The 15,124-nt window shown below is 43.4% G+C and overlaps 1 protein-coding gene across 11 annotated transcripts in view; it reads right to left on the reverse strand.

The window, feature by feature from the left end:
- ZNF536 (zinc finger protein 536) overlaps nucleotides 1-15,124 on the reverse strand; it is a 723,850-nt gene that overhangs the window by 624,932 nt on the left and 83,794 nt on the right. For 3 of the 11 annotated variants that reach the window (XM_056525662.1, XM_056525661.1, XM_056525659.1), the window contains exon 2: nucleotides 6,548-6,961. The exons of the other annotated variants lie outside the window; for them this stretch is intronic. The gene's annotated coding sequence lies outside the window, so the exon portion shown is untranslated. The remainder of the gene's footprint in view (nucleotides 1-6,547; nucleotides 6,962-15,124) is intronic. 11 annotated transcript variants of the gene reach the window in all.

Genomic DNA, 15,124 nt, shown 5'->3' on the forward strand with positions numbered 1-15,124 from the left:
TAATAAGTCCCCCCTCTCTATCTACACTATCTTCCCCCCTATGTTGTAGGTTCCCTCCCCACCAGTTTCTAGTTTAAACACTCCTCCACCCTTCTAGCCATCTTCTCACCTAGCACAGCTGCACCCTCCCCGTTGAGGTGCAGCCCGTCCCTACAGTAGAGCCGGTATCCAACAGAGAAGTCAGCCCAGTTCTTACTACACCAGCTTCTGAGCCACTTGTTTATCTCCCTGATCTCCCGCTGCCTCTCTGGTGTGGCTCGTGGTACAGGTAATATTTCAGAAAATTTTACCTTGGAGGTCTTTGCCTTAAGCTTGCAGCCTAAATCCCTGAAATCATTTTTAAGGACACTCCACCTCTCTCTTACTTTGTCATTGGTGCCGTTATGTACCATGGCCGTTGTTAACCCAGCAACCTGTCAACCCAATCCGCGATGTGCCAAACTTGAGCGCCAGGTAGACAACACACTGTTTGGCGATCCCGTTCTTTGTGACAGATCGACCAGTCTGTCCCCCTAATAATTGAGTCCCTCACTACCAATACCTGTCTGGCCTGCCCTGCACTCCTCCTTCCCTCCTTACTGGAGCAGACACCCCCCTGGTGGTCAGAGGCAGTATCTTGCTGCAGTACTGCTAGCTCTGAAATGGCATCCCCCTTATCTGTCAACCAGGCAAACTTGTTGGGGTGTGCCAGTTCAGGACTAGCCTCCCTGAAACTTTTCCCTCTACCCCGTTTTCTAACTGTAACCCAGCTGCCTGACTGTCTTGCACCTCCGTCCCACTATCCTCCCCCATCTTTACCCTAGAGAGTACTTGCTCAGTGAGCAGGAGACTCCTCTCGAAGATGTCAATACGTCTCAGTGTTTGCCAGATGCTCCTCTAGATCCAGGATCTGGGCTTCTAAATGAACAACTGGCACACATCTCGACACAAAAATATGCACCCTCAAACTGCTGTTTAAGGATTGCGTACATTACACAAGATCGCACACCATTTTATAACATGGAAGCCATCTAGTTATGGGGATTTCACAGATTAACATTGTGATGATTTCACCTCATATGTGGACCTCTACTGGAGGAAAAGCTTTCCCTACAATAATTTATATCAAGTAGTATAACAAAATTTTCCTCTTCTGCACCTTCAGAGGGCCTTTAGGGAAGAGGTGACATGGAATCTACTGACAAAACACCTGCTCTGTCAAGACCCATGAAAAGAAGGTTCCTCGGTCTTAGGCTTTTTATGGAAATTGTCAAAAGAACATGTCTTGTAGAGCTTTGCACATACAAATGAGCTGAAATGATCAGAAATTAACTGAATAAAATCCATTAACATATTAATCCATCAATGACAAGGCTTGGGCAGGGTGAGGAGTCATTAAAGATGTGTGACAGCTCTTTGAATGACAGCGGGTCAGACAGAATGCCATCAGAGTATATGGTGGGTCGGCAAGACATTTAATGGGTTAATTCGGAAGCAAGCCAGGTGGGCAGAGTGCTTTCTGTTTGCTGTCAACCACAGAATATTCTAAGCCTGCAGAGCACTGTGCAAGTGGTCTGCATCCTATTTCTATGCCACACAGAGCCTTCCATCCTGCAGCGAGACTGCGATAAACAACAGGAGCAATAATTGACTAATCAGAGTCACTATTAGAAACACCTGGCATGTTTCACAACTGCATGTTCAGAACAAAAGAGCAAGGATTAAAAAGAGACAAGTGAAAGACAAGCTGGCATTATTAGCTAAGCCAAATCAGAGTGACAATGTTGTGTGGTGGCAAGATGGGATACAAATAGGGGCTCTTATGTGTATGTCATAACTAGAGATGAGCGAATTTTTGAAAAATTTGATTCGGCCAAACGCCTAATTTTCCCCCAAAAAAATTTTGGGCAGAATTTTTTTGCGGCGAATTGCTATTAAAAACGGCTATTTCTGGCCTACAGAGAGTCTCAATAGGGGTGCAGAACACTTTGCCTTGCTGTAACAAGCATAGGTGTGTGCTGGGTTAGTGAAATAATACTGTTATTCAGTATGACATGCAGATCAGAGGCGTTGCTATCTGAATCACTGACGCAGAGCAGCACAATGACAGAGCCTGGAGGTGGCATCAGTATGAGGAGACCATATAGTGGCTGAATGACACAGCGTGGAGGTGGCGGCAGCATGAGGAGACCATATAGTGGCCGAATGACACAGCGTGGAGGTGGCGACAGAAAGAGGAGACCATATAGTGGCTGAATGACCCAGCATGGAGGTGGCGGCAGCATGTGGAGACCATATAGTGGCTGAATTACATTGCGTGGAGGTGGTTGCAGCATGAGGAGACCATATAGTGGCTGATTCACACAGCGTGGAGGTGGTGACAGCATGACAAAGCCTGGAGTTTGCGGCAGCATGAGGAGACCACATAGTGCCTGAATGACACAGTCTGGAGGTGATGGCAGCATGAGGAAACCATACAGTGGCTGAATGACCCAGCGTGGAGGTGGCAGCAGCATGAGGAGAACATATAGTGGTTGAATAACACAGCCTGGAGTAGGCAGCTTCATGAGGAGGGTTTTTTAGTTGGAAATAGGGATTGGTTCCTGTGTAGGGCCACCCTTTTTTTAAGACGAGTGACACTTTCCTCGAAAAGGTGGAAGGGAACAACGTATTGTATATTGTAGCAGGCAGGGGTAAAAACTTCCCCTGTAAGGCCCTACTCTCGCCCTATTAATTCCCTTCTTGGCAATTGTTACTCACCCTAAAAACCTAAAAATCTTTATATTTCCACCTAAAAACCTTGAGAAATGTCAGTGTTTGTAGGGGGAAATAGGGAGAGGTTCCTGTGTGGGGCCGCCCTTTTTAGGGTGAGTAACACTTGCCAAGAAACGAATTAATAATGCAAGAGTAGGGCCTTACAGGGGAAGTTTTTACCCCCACCGGTTACAGTGAACCATACGTTGTTCCCTTCAAACTTTAAGAGGTCTTTGCATCACATCAATACTTGGTGGTGTAGGTGGCACATGGTGTTTTTTGCACACTTTTACTTTTGTTTGATTTAAAAAAAAAATATTTGGGTACATATATTTTATGTTTATCCTAAGAATATTATTAAAAGTTAAGTTTTAGCTAATGCAAATCCTCAATACTTAGTTGTGGTCTGATGCGTAGGAATGTCTGTAACTGGGGAGCAGTGCCTTAAATATGTTTTGCACTATCCATATTTGTGAAGTGTTGGTGTGGCACCATGGTCAATCTACTCTGATGCATCAGACATTGGTGCTGGGAAGTGCTGCTTCTTGGCTGGGCAGTAGCTGCTGACTGTTCTCTAGTAGATCGTCCTCACTAAATTATGGAGCTGAACCCACATCATAAGACACTTCTGTGGGGGGAGGGAACAGCATAGGACAGAGACAATGGGAGGACAGGGACTGCTCCTGTGTTATGCCAACTGAGGGTTGTGTCTAAGGAACCCACCGACTGTTGACAGGCAGTGTCAGATGTCACTTGTGATGAAGTGGATGACCGTGTTAACCAATCGATGATGGCAGATGGGTTGCTGGTCGAGACACGACCGCTAGTTGATACCGGGAGCTGAAGCCTCTCGCTGCGACTCCTGCTGCCACCCACCCCTAGTCTGCTGCAACCTCTGCCTGATGAATTTAGGCCTCTGCAACTCCTCTGTGCATGTCCTGGCACTTCTCTACCTGACAAACTTAGTGCGTATATGAGGGTAGTACACCAGCTGGTGTGTACTTTTGCCTGGCCTTTCACAGTATCTAGGCCCTTAAGACTTTAACAGGAACAAAATAGTACACCACTTAGATGTATGTATGTGGTATGCACTTATGAGGGGAGGACAATGTGCTCCAGTAGGCTTAAAACAGTATTTATGTACAACACCAGCAGGTGTGTACTTTTACTTGGCCTTTCACAGTATCTAGGCCCTTAAGGCTTTAACAGGAACAAAATAGTACACCACTTTGATGTACGCACAAGTTACAATTAATAGAGGACAATATTCTTTTAGTGCTCTGCTCACCCTAACTGGCTGGCTAGTATTAGCTTTTTAGTTGTTGTACACACCAGTGCTGCAGCACACAGTTGCTGTGTATTACACCCAAAATTACACTTTCTCTCTCAATCTCACTCCCTTCCCTATCAGTGCTTCTAGGCTGTATTTGGGCTTAAGGTGAATCACTGCTGTAAAAAAAACTGTTCTGTGCAACACACAGCTCTCTGTTCCTCTCTCTGCGCAATAAAACACTGATGTGACTGAGAGGTGAATCGCTGCTGTAAAATGCTTTTCTGTGCAACACACACTGCTCTCTGTCCCTCTCTCTCTCTGCAATAAAAGGCGGAAGTGACTGGCCGCAAGATGGCTGCCGATTATATAGGGCTGTGACATCACAGGAGTGGCTGGCTGCTGATAGTCTGCATGCTGCATGTGATTCAGTGTCATCCCGCCTACCCTTGTTACCGCCTTCCCAGGATTCCTTTCCCCATGTCCTTACATGTGGATCCGCCATTTTAGATGCCCTGGAGCCTGGACCGCACTAAATGGAGTTTAATGAAGTGATTTTTCCTGAAATTCGTAACGAATTTGGATTCATCCGATTCGATTCGCTCATCCCTAATAGTAATAATATTCTTGTATATAGAGGTCAAAATTATAGGCTTAATATTCTCGTAACAGGAGTGAAGGGTGGTCAGGAGCTACAGAAAAGGCAGTAGCCTAGTTGTCTCCAGGACGCTTGGAGACACCAAGGTAACATAATACAAGTGGCTGCTGCAACCCTGTGAATAAGACCTAGGTTGGACATGCTGTGGTAGGGAGTAGTATTGACCCACAGTAGCACAGTTGGTATGGGAAATAGCCAACAGCCTTCTTTGGTGCCACGTGACCATCTTCCAGAAAACAGACTGCTGCTTGTTCTACAATTGTTATCTGTTTAAGTTCAAGTTTCCTACTACATTTGGGTTATTGAAAAGCTTGTGTACCTCAAAAAATAATTGCTAGTTGTGCCTCTGCCTGCAAAAAAATATGTATTGTTGTTTTGCACCAAATTGTGTCTGCAACATTCAAATAGAGTTTTAGCCCTCGGACTTTTATATTTGCTTACAAAAGGGCCATATTATAGTCATTGTATTCTTGTACATAAGGGGCAGTATTATAATACAATGAAACATCTCCAGAAGACCACCTCTTTGTAAAGGCCACCTCCATATCCAGAGCAGATTTTCTGTGACAGATTTTAAGATTTCATTTTTTATGCAGAGGTTTCACTGTATTTATCTTCTTGTAAAAAGGGGCAGTGTTATAATCTTGCACATTATAAAAGATGATGATAAGTTAATACTTAGTTAGTACGTTGGTACTCGGTTACGACATATTGACCACATGGACAACAGTAATGGGCCCCACCTCTTAACCATTGAATTCAAGTTTTTCATTCAGTCCCATTTCCACAAGTAAATAAAATCAAGCATCAGTGGGTTGTTTTTAGGGGTTAGCCAAAGCCCCTTAGTTCAAGTGAATAGAAATGTTAATACTCCAGCAGTAAAAGACATTTTGGACAATTCTATACTTTGTTGTGGGAACACTTTGAGGAAGGGACTTTTTTTTTAGCATGGCTGTGCCCCAGTGCACAAAGCAAGGCATGAGAACTGAGTTTCGTGTGGAATATTTTGACTGGCCTGCAAAGATCCCTGACCTAAACTACAGTGGACACCTCCCAAATGCTCTACTGGATAAATGGACAAAAATTCCCAACAGACACAGAATCTTGAACATAGCCTTCCCACAAAAGTGGAAGACATTATAAGTCCAAGAGAGGGGGTTCAACTCTACTTTAAAGGGGTACTCCACTGCCCCAGCATCAGGAACATTTAGTTCCAAAAGCTGGGTGCGGGCTGTGGGGTCATGACATCAGGACCACGCCCCCTCAATGCAAGTGTATGGGAGGGGGCGTACGCCCCCTCCCATAGACTTGCATTGAGGGGGCGTGACCGTGACATCACGACCCCGCAGCCCACACCCAGCTTTCGGAACTAAATGTTCCAAACGCTGGGGCAGTGGAGTACCCCTTTAATAATTTTGAATTAAGAATGAGATTCTCCAATTGCTCCTACAGATATAATGTGAAGGTGTCTATAAATCCTTTTGCCCATATAGTGTAAAGGGATGATCCTCCTTATTTTCCATAAGCTATTAAATACCTGTTATATTAAACCGTCTAATAAAGTAATTGACCACTTTCTTTTGTCATATATTATATATACCATATTCTCCCTTCCAGACTGATGCTAGGTTCTCAGACCTTCCACAAAGTTGTACATTCTAAAAACAACCTAATCCAAACGTATGCATTAATAAAGCGTGCCTGATAAACAGGTCCTTAAGTGATCAACTAAGTTTATATTCTCTCTATTCCAACATGTAAATTATGTGATGCGACTGTGACTTCATTTACTCATCTTAATTTCAATCACATTTTGCAAGATTCAAATCAGCTATAATTATTTTACATTTTACAGTACACCCTATACTCATGTCGTGCATACGTACCGAGGTAATTATGGGGCAGGAAGCACAGCTATAGAATCACTTAAAAAGACGCAGATTGGATTAACCATGGGTGTACTTTACTTCAATTCAAACACACATTAAAGCACTCCTTTATGCACATCATGGTGGGACCTGGACATTTCCCTGAGCAGAGGTGGCTGAAGATATTTTTAGGTCAGGAAGAACATTGTTCTCTATTACAAGCAAGCTTAAAAAATATTCATAATGTCTGCACTTGTATATATATTTCTTCCAGACCTTCCACACTTCTGCTTGTAGCACTTTGTGTCCTGGCCTTAATTATCTTAAGCAGACTTCAGTTTCAGTAGTCCCATTCGATTAAGAAGCCACAATGGGTCAATGTCTTGCCCACACGAGATCAGGATGTAGAACACTGGACTATGCTGGTTGGTGCTGGGGAGAATAATAAGAACCACATTCAATAAATTGTAAGCTAGGACAAATGGACAATGGTTTGCAAACTTGAACATAACCTTTTTTCTGAGGTATTTCTAGTGACTTATGATTGTGTCTACCCTTGGTACAGTTCTTTTAATGCCTTCAAAAGACTGTGTATGGTTGAGTAAGGCCCCTTTCACACTGTTGTTGCGCCCCATCAAGAACAGCCGTTAAAGTATCTTTTTGTGCCTTTAACAGCCGCTCTCGTGATGGGGCACAATGGGCAAAAACGGTTCCTGATGGCTCCCATTTAATATTATGGGGTCTGTCGGGTGCCATTGTTTTTTGACTGGAATATCAGGAGAAAAAGACGTCGCAAGCAGTATTTTTTCTCCCGCTATTCTCCCCGGCTCCCCTGACGTGAGTCACACTGCCATGTCATAATGGCAGTGTAAAAGGAACCTTAGTTATTTGGATCCCTCCAGACGACTATCCATGGTTGTTCTCAGTACTTGGATCCCTCCAGACTCTGTCAGTACTCTGTCAGAATCTGGTTACTGTCAGAACTCAGAGGCCTCTAATATAGATATAATGGCCCTGATTTACTAAGAGTGTTGGGTTTTTACCAGTGTGAAATGTTGTTTCAGAACTTTAGGATTCAACTTTATTTACTAGGGGGATTCACAGATTGGGAAAGTTTTCTGACCAGCTTTTTTCTTGGTTGAAATTTCTGTAATTTATTCACAGGATTTTCTGTGAATTCAATAGTAAATAGGTCAGACTCTGAGAACAAGCCCCTTTTCCAAATGGACATGATAAATTCATGACCACTGCAAAAAGTTAAAGGAGTACTATGGCACTTTTTTTTTATGAACCCTCCGTGCCCAGGCTGCAAAATGAAACAAAACAAACTTTAACTCACCTGCCTATGTTCTCCCGTTGCTCTGATGTCGGTGTCCCATTCTCTTGTCCCTGTCTTCTTTCGCTTCCTTCGGGTCAGTGAGTCACGCTGCTCTTAGCGTATCACCAGCCGCAGCAATGTCCCGCTGCGGCTGGTGATACGCTGAGAGCAGCGTGACTCACCGACCTGCAGGAAGTGGAAGAAGACAGGGACCGGAGAATGGGACACCGACATCAGAGCAACGGGGGAACGTAGGCAGATGAGTTAAAGTTTGTTTTGTTTCATTTTGCCGCATGGGCACGGAGGGTTAATTAAAAAAAAAGCACCATAGTACTCCTTTAACCATACTATGGCATAGCTACACAATTCCAGAAAAAGCTTCTAAAGAAACATTTGGAATTAAGTTTCTAAAGAGCAACTTGGACAAATCATACAACAAATAAACACAACAAAACCAGAGTAAAACCAATGATACATTTTTCCAAAAATCACTAAGGTTGAGATTAGACAAGAGGTTAAATGCAAGGAGGAAAGGATCAGGGTGGAAACTGAAAAGAAATATGGTTCCAGTGCTTCTTTGTAGAGTCATCCAATTTCAGAAAATATATGGGCTCTTGGTGAAAATTTTTTGGCATTTAATATGTTTAAGTATTAAAGTTAAATATTTTCGCAAACTTTGGCCAATTTTACTGTGTTTAGATGTAAATGTATATACTCGTTAAAGGAAAAAAACTAAGTAGATGGAAAATCAAACAGTAAATTCTCAATCACAGATGGCACTTGAGTATAGGTACGTAGTTAATGAAAGTTCAGCATTGATAGAACTATGTACATAAGAACTAATATAAAGGGAACCTTAGCTGGTGACCAGAGACACAACTTAAAACACCTTGGACCTAAAGCAAAAGTTTTATTTTGTCCATCACTATAAGTGACTACATATCCTTCCAGATAGTAAGGTAAATTGCATCTTTTGAACCACCAATTATACAACTATTATTGGTGAGTACTACCTTTTAAAGGTGCGTAATCCTAAAAAGTTGTCAGGTAGCTGAGAGTCTTAAGGTTTGCATTATAAATAATATCTGTATCAGGTACTGGAGAGTATTGCAAATGTATTTGTGTAGATTGTACCTAAATAAATGCATACACTGAGGTTTTGCATAGTGTAAAGGGTTAACATATCTGCCCAAGATGTACACAATTAAATGGTGCTTTGGTCACATGACACTTCTAGCTAATTATTACAGGAGAATAGTCCATCCTTCCTCTACGGGGTAAGAGGAGGACACAAATGTAATGGTTAGTTGGTCCAGGCTTTACTTCTGCCAGTGCTACATGTCCCTCTTGCAGAGGGGACAAGAAAAGTTGGTTGTAGGTTTACTACTGCTATGCATATCTACACATAGGCCACATGTCTAATACTTATGTCTACAATTAAGTTTCTGTTCCTGTCCACACTGTGAGGATTTCATCTTAAAGGGGTATTTCATCCCTAAACATCTTATCACCTATCCAAAGGCTCTCCTTTCTGCACCCAATGTTTGTTTAGAGCATCGGGTGCAGTGTTGGAGGCTCGTGATGTCATGACCACACCCTGCTCATGATGTCATGACCACACCCCCTCAATACAAGTCTATGGGAGGTGGCGTGGCAGACTTCACGCCCCCTCCCATAGACTTGCATTGAGGGGGCGTGGCCGTGACGTCACGAGCCTCCGTGCCACATCGCCAATCATCCGGCATTGAGCGAAATTCGCCGTGCACAGGATGTCTGGGGTGCCATAGTAGAGATTGCAGGGATCCCTAGTGGAGGGACCCCCACGATCAGACATCCTATTCCCTATCCTTTGATTAGGGGATACAATGTCTAGGGGCGGAGTACCCCTTTAAGTTTCCAGTCTCCGAGAGGGAGAATCTTTTTTTACTGACAAAAAGATAATAGTTCACTTTACTGACAAAAAGATGATTGTGGGGTTTGATTGGAACTTTAGGATAGGGACAAGACATATATATTTAGGACTTTTACATTCGTAGCCACCACAGGTACACAATAAATCAGGCTATTCTGTGCTTCTCTAATGTTCTTCCAGCTTTAGGAGAAGAGCTATAGGCGGACCAAGCACAACTGTACATGGCACTGTTGCACAAAGGCTCTAACTGTTTTGTTAGGCTAGATACAAATCTTTATGTGACACTAAAAGGTCATCGCAGATATATTTTGCTACATTGGCCGTTGCTTACTATGCTGTACTTGTGCCGTCCTGCAGCTCAGAATCTGATAAACTCTGCCCAGCTCCATTTGTACAGAGGAAGAGCAAGTGTGCAAGACGGCAAATTACAACAGTGACTTTTTTTTCACTTATAAAAACATAATAATTATTTCAAGCAAATCAAAGTTCAGAGTAAATAGGCTGAAGACAATGGATGTGTTTTCATCACCCCGTGGCCAGATTTACAGGGCAATTTGCAACCTATCAATCCCCAATCAAAAAGCAGTTAAGATGTTTAACCAGCATCACTACACCTAAGCCTGGGATAAATGGCATGTTGCATCCGTAATTTCTGCCGGATGAAGGATAGCACAGAGTTAATGATGCAGCTGCTTCTATCTGAATCACAGAGACTAATGGAACTGTTAACCGTATAACACCCATGGCTTCTAAATTCCTTCACTTTCAATACTAAAGTGAAACTGTGAAGTTCAAAAAGGATTCTAAGGCCGGTAAGAATGTCAGGCATAAAACGTTCTGATCCACGATTAAAATGAACAATTTACCCCATTTAATAGCTGCCAAATACCATTGGTACCACTTCTACTAAGAAAACAGAATTTGAAATCCCAACTTGGCAAATTACTTCTAAGCCCCAACCTCAAATATAAGGTAAACGTCAAGAAGCCCCATAAACATTAGGTGTAAGGTAGGCATAGAAATTAGATATTTGTTTCAGATAAGTTCAAGTCATTTCTATTTGTAGTAGTCAGATTGAGGTCATTGCTCCATGGGGACAGTATGATTATAGTGGGTTGACAGAAAGTCCAGAAAAATTCCTTCCCCCATGATTGCATCATTTTCTCCAGTAGCAGAACGCTGCCATGCACAACTATGAATGATGTCATATATTCGTTATATATTAGGCTCAAAGCTCCTTTAAATAAGCAAATATGAAACCCTTGTCCCACCGCTGAAACAAAAGAAGAGATTTGTCATAAATAGGAGCCACCACAACAAGCGATGGAGGGGGGTTAAAACATAGCACACCAAATTGTCACATTCTTAACAGCCCTTGCAAATAGCATATTCAAACGGTCTATAGCACTTTATGGAATCCAGAGACAGAGTTGGCACGCCATTGTTCTTCAAGAAAAAAAAAATCTGCATTTTAACAGCTAACATATAATTTGTGAGATGCATTTTGAGATGATCTGAAAACTGCAGCAGGAGCCTCCATCAGTCAGAAGATGTAGATGGATAATTCACCAAACTGTCACATGATCTTCCATCAGCCTAAAGATGTGAATATATTGCCATGAGCTTCGGGAATAATAGGTGCACCTGTTAAAAGTGTCACCTCTGCTTGCTAATTGTCTCCTTGAGCTACATTTTACTTCTAATGCATTTATTTTTTGACAGGCAATGTCTATTTAGAAATCACATTACTTCAAGTGCAATTGTTCTTTTGTCTATCAAATAAATGAAGTGTTGTTACACAGATTTCAGGATCTGATTAGGAAAGTGACGGTGCCCCGGGAAGGTCAACAATCAGTTATTTACCTGGTAGAAAGATGACAGGTAGCTCGCATCTATGGCGGAGCATGGGGTAGGGGCCTCATTTGTCAAGAGTGTGCAGTTTGCTGTACGGACCGCTATGATACAATTAGTGTTGTTTGGTGGCTCAGATGATAAAACAAATTTGTGTCATTCCAAGCTACTGCCCGAAGAGATTTATGGAGACGCTGCACAGATTGTACATGAAGTATCAATGGAAGGAACTTGAAAGAACTACAGCAAAGAAGCCATGGACATAGCCATTACACTAGAGAGAAGGGTGATGGGATGTTGGTCTAGGGACACAAATTACTGGACAATTATGTTTGGACAGATTCACCAGTCTTTAGAATTTCATCGGACCCCATACATTTAGTGTGATGTACTTCAGGTGGGTACTACAATAATTTCTCAGAGCTGTTCATGTTAAGGTGGTTGACTTATCAAAATGCATCCCATATACTAGCTGATCATCCCAAACACAATATCACAGCATCCTATCAAAGTACTCAAAAGGATTCATTTAAAAACCAATCACAGCATATACATATTGTGATAAAGTGTCACAAAATCAGGTTGTTGCAAAAAGCTGGTTACCTCATACCATACATCTCAGGATAATAAGTTAAATGGGCAGTCAGATAAAAAAAAAATAACTTTTTATATGTTGTGCATCTTGGCAAAACATTAAACTTTCTAATATACTTCATAAGAAAATTTTATTTCCCTTTTATAAAAATCATGGCTTATAATATACAGTAATGGCTTTGCCAAGCTGAAGCACAGGCATGGACAAAGTCCAGTAAGTAAGGGTGGGCTAGCACTCCTCTGTGCTATCTGATAGGACATGAGAGAGCACAGAGGAGTACTATCAGACAGGAAAGAGCACAGAGGAGTCCTATCAGACAGGAGAGAGCACAGGGGAGTACTATCAGAGAGGAGAGAGCACAGAGGAATACTATCAGACAGGAGAGAGCACAGAGGAGTACTATCAGACAGGAGATAGCACAGAGGAGTCCTATCAGACAGGAGAGGGCACAGAGGAGTCCTATCAGACAGGAGAGAGCACAGAGGAGTCCTATCAGACAGGAGAGAGCACAGAGGAGTGCTATCAGACAGGAGAAAGCACAGAGGAGTACTATTAGACAGGAGAGATCACAGAGGAGCATTATCAGACAGGAGAGAGAACAGAGGAGTGCTATCAGACAGGAGAGAGAACAGAGGAGTACTATCAGACAGGAGAGAGCACAGATGAGTACTATCAGATAGGAGAGACACAGAGGAGTACTATCATACAGGACAGAGAACAGAGGAGTACTATCATACAGGAGAGAGCACAGAGGAGTCCCATCAGACAGGATAGAGCACAGAGGAGTCCTATCAGACAGGCGAGAACACAAAGGAGTGCTATCAGACAGGAGAAAGCAAAGAGGAGTCCTATCAGACAGGAGAGAGCACAGAGGAGTCACATCAGACAGGAGAGAGCACAGAGGAGCCATATCAGACAGGAGAGAGCACAGAGGAGTACTATTAGACAGGAGAGAGCATAGAGGAGTACTATAAGACAGGAGAGAGCACAGAGGAGTCCTATCAGACAGGAAAGAGCACAGAGGCGCCCTATCACAGAGGAGAGAGCACAGAGGAGTACTATCAGACAGGAGAGAGCACAGAGGAGTGCTATCAGACAGGAGAAAGCACGGAGGAGTACTATTAGACAGGAGAGATCACAGAGGAGCATTATCATACATGAGAGAGCACAGAGGAGTGCTATCAGACAGGAGAGAGAACAGAGGAGTCCTATCAGACAGGAGAGAGCACAGAGGAGTACTATCAGACAGGAGAGAGCACAGAGGAGTCATATCAGACAGGAGAGAGCACAGAGGAGTACTATTAGACAGGAGAGAGCATAGAGGAGTACTATGAAACAGGAGAGAGCACAGAGGAGTCCTATCAGACAGGAAAGAGCACAGAGGAGTGCTATCAGACAGAAGAGAGAACAGAGGAGTGCTATCAGACAGGATACAGCACAGAGGAGTACTATCAGATAGGAGAGAGCACAGAGGAGTATTATCAGACAGGAGAGAGCACATAGGAGTACTATCAGACAGGAGAGAGCACATATCGGTACTATCAGACAGGAGACAGCATAGTGGAGTACTATCAGACATTAGAGAGCACAGAGGAGTACTATCAGACAGGAGAGAGCACAGAGGAGTACTATCAGATAGGAGAGAGCACAGAAAAGTACTATCAGACAGGAGACAGCATAGTGTAGTACTATCAGACAGGAGAGAGCACAAATAAGTACTATCAGACAGGAGAGAGCATAGAGGAGTGCTATCAGACAGAAGAGAACACAGAGGAGAACTATCAGACAGGAGAGAGTACAGATGAGTGCTATAAGACAGGAGAGAGCACAGATGAGTGCTATCAGACAGGAGAGAGCACAGAGGAGTACTATCATACAGGAGAGAGCACAGATGAGTGCTATCAGACAGGAGAGAGCACAGAGGAGTGCTATCAGACAGGAGACAGCATAGTGGAGAAATATCAGACATTAGAGAGCACAGATGAGTACTGTCATACAGGAGAGAGTATAGAGGAGTACTATCAGACAGGAGAGAGCGTAGAGGAGTACTATCATAAAGGAGAGAGAACAGATGAGTACCATCAGACAGGAGAGAGCACAGAGGAGTCCTATCAGACAGGAGAGAGCACAGAGGAGTACTATCAGACAGGAGAGAGCACATAGGAGTACTATCAGACAGAAGAGAGCACAGAGGAGTCCTATCAGACAGGGGAGAGCACAGAGGAGTCCTATGAGACAGGAGAGATCACAGAGGAGTACTATCACACAGGAGAGAGCACAGAGATGTACTACCAGACAGGAGAGAGCACAGAGGAGTGCTATCAGACAGGAGAGAGCACATAGGAAAGCTATCAGACAGGAGAGAGAACAGAAGAGTGCTATTAGACAGGAGAGAGAACAGAGGAGTGCTGAGACAGGAGAGAGAACAGAGAAGAACTATCAGACAGGAGAGAGCACAGAGGAGTCCTATCAGACAGGAGAGAGCACAGAGGAGTCGTATCAGACAGGAGAGAGCACAGAGGAGAGCTATCAGACAGGAGAGAGCACATAGGAGTGCTATCAGACAGGAGAGAGCACAGAGGAGTGCTATCAGACAGGAGAGAGAACAGAGGAGTGCTATAAGACAGAAGAGAGAACAGAGGAGTACTATCAGACAGGAGAGAGCACAGAGGAGTCCTATCAGACAGGAGAGAGCACAGAGGAGTCGTATCAGACAGGAGTGAGCACAGAGGAGTACTATCAGACAGGAGAGAGAACAGAAGAGTGCTATCAGACAGGAGAGAGAACAGAGGAGTGCTATGAGACAGTAAAGAGAACAGATGTGTACTACAAGACAGGAGAGAGCACAGAGGAGTCCTATCAGACAGGAGTGAGCACAGAGGAGTCGTATCAGACAGGAGTGAGAACAGAGGAGTACTA

This window comes from Hyla sarda, chromosome 6 (assembly GCF_029499605.1).
Source record: "Hyla sarda isolate aHylSar1 chromosome 6, aHylSar1.hap1, whole genome shotgun sequence".
Taxonomy (NCBI): Eukaryota; Metazoa; Chordata; class Amphibia; order Anura; family Hylidae; genus Hyla; species Hyla sarda.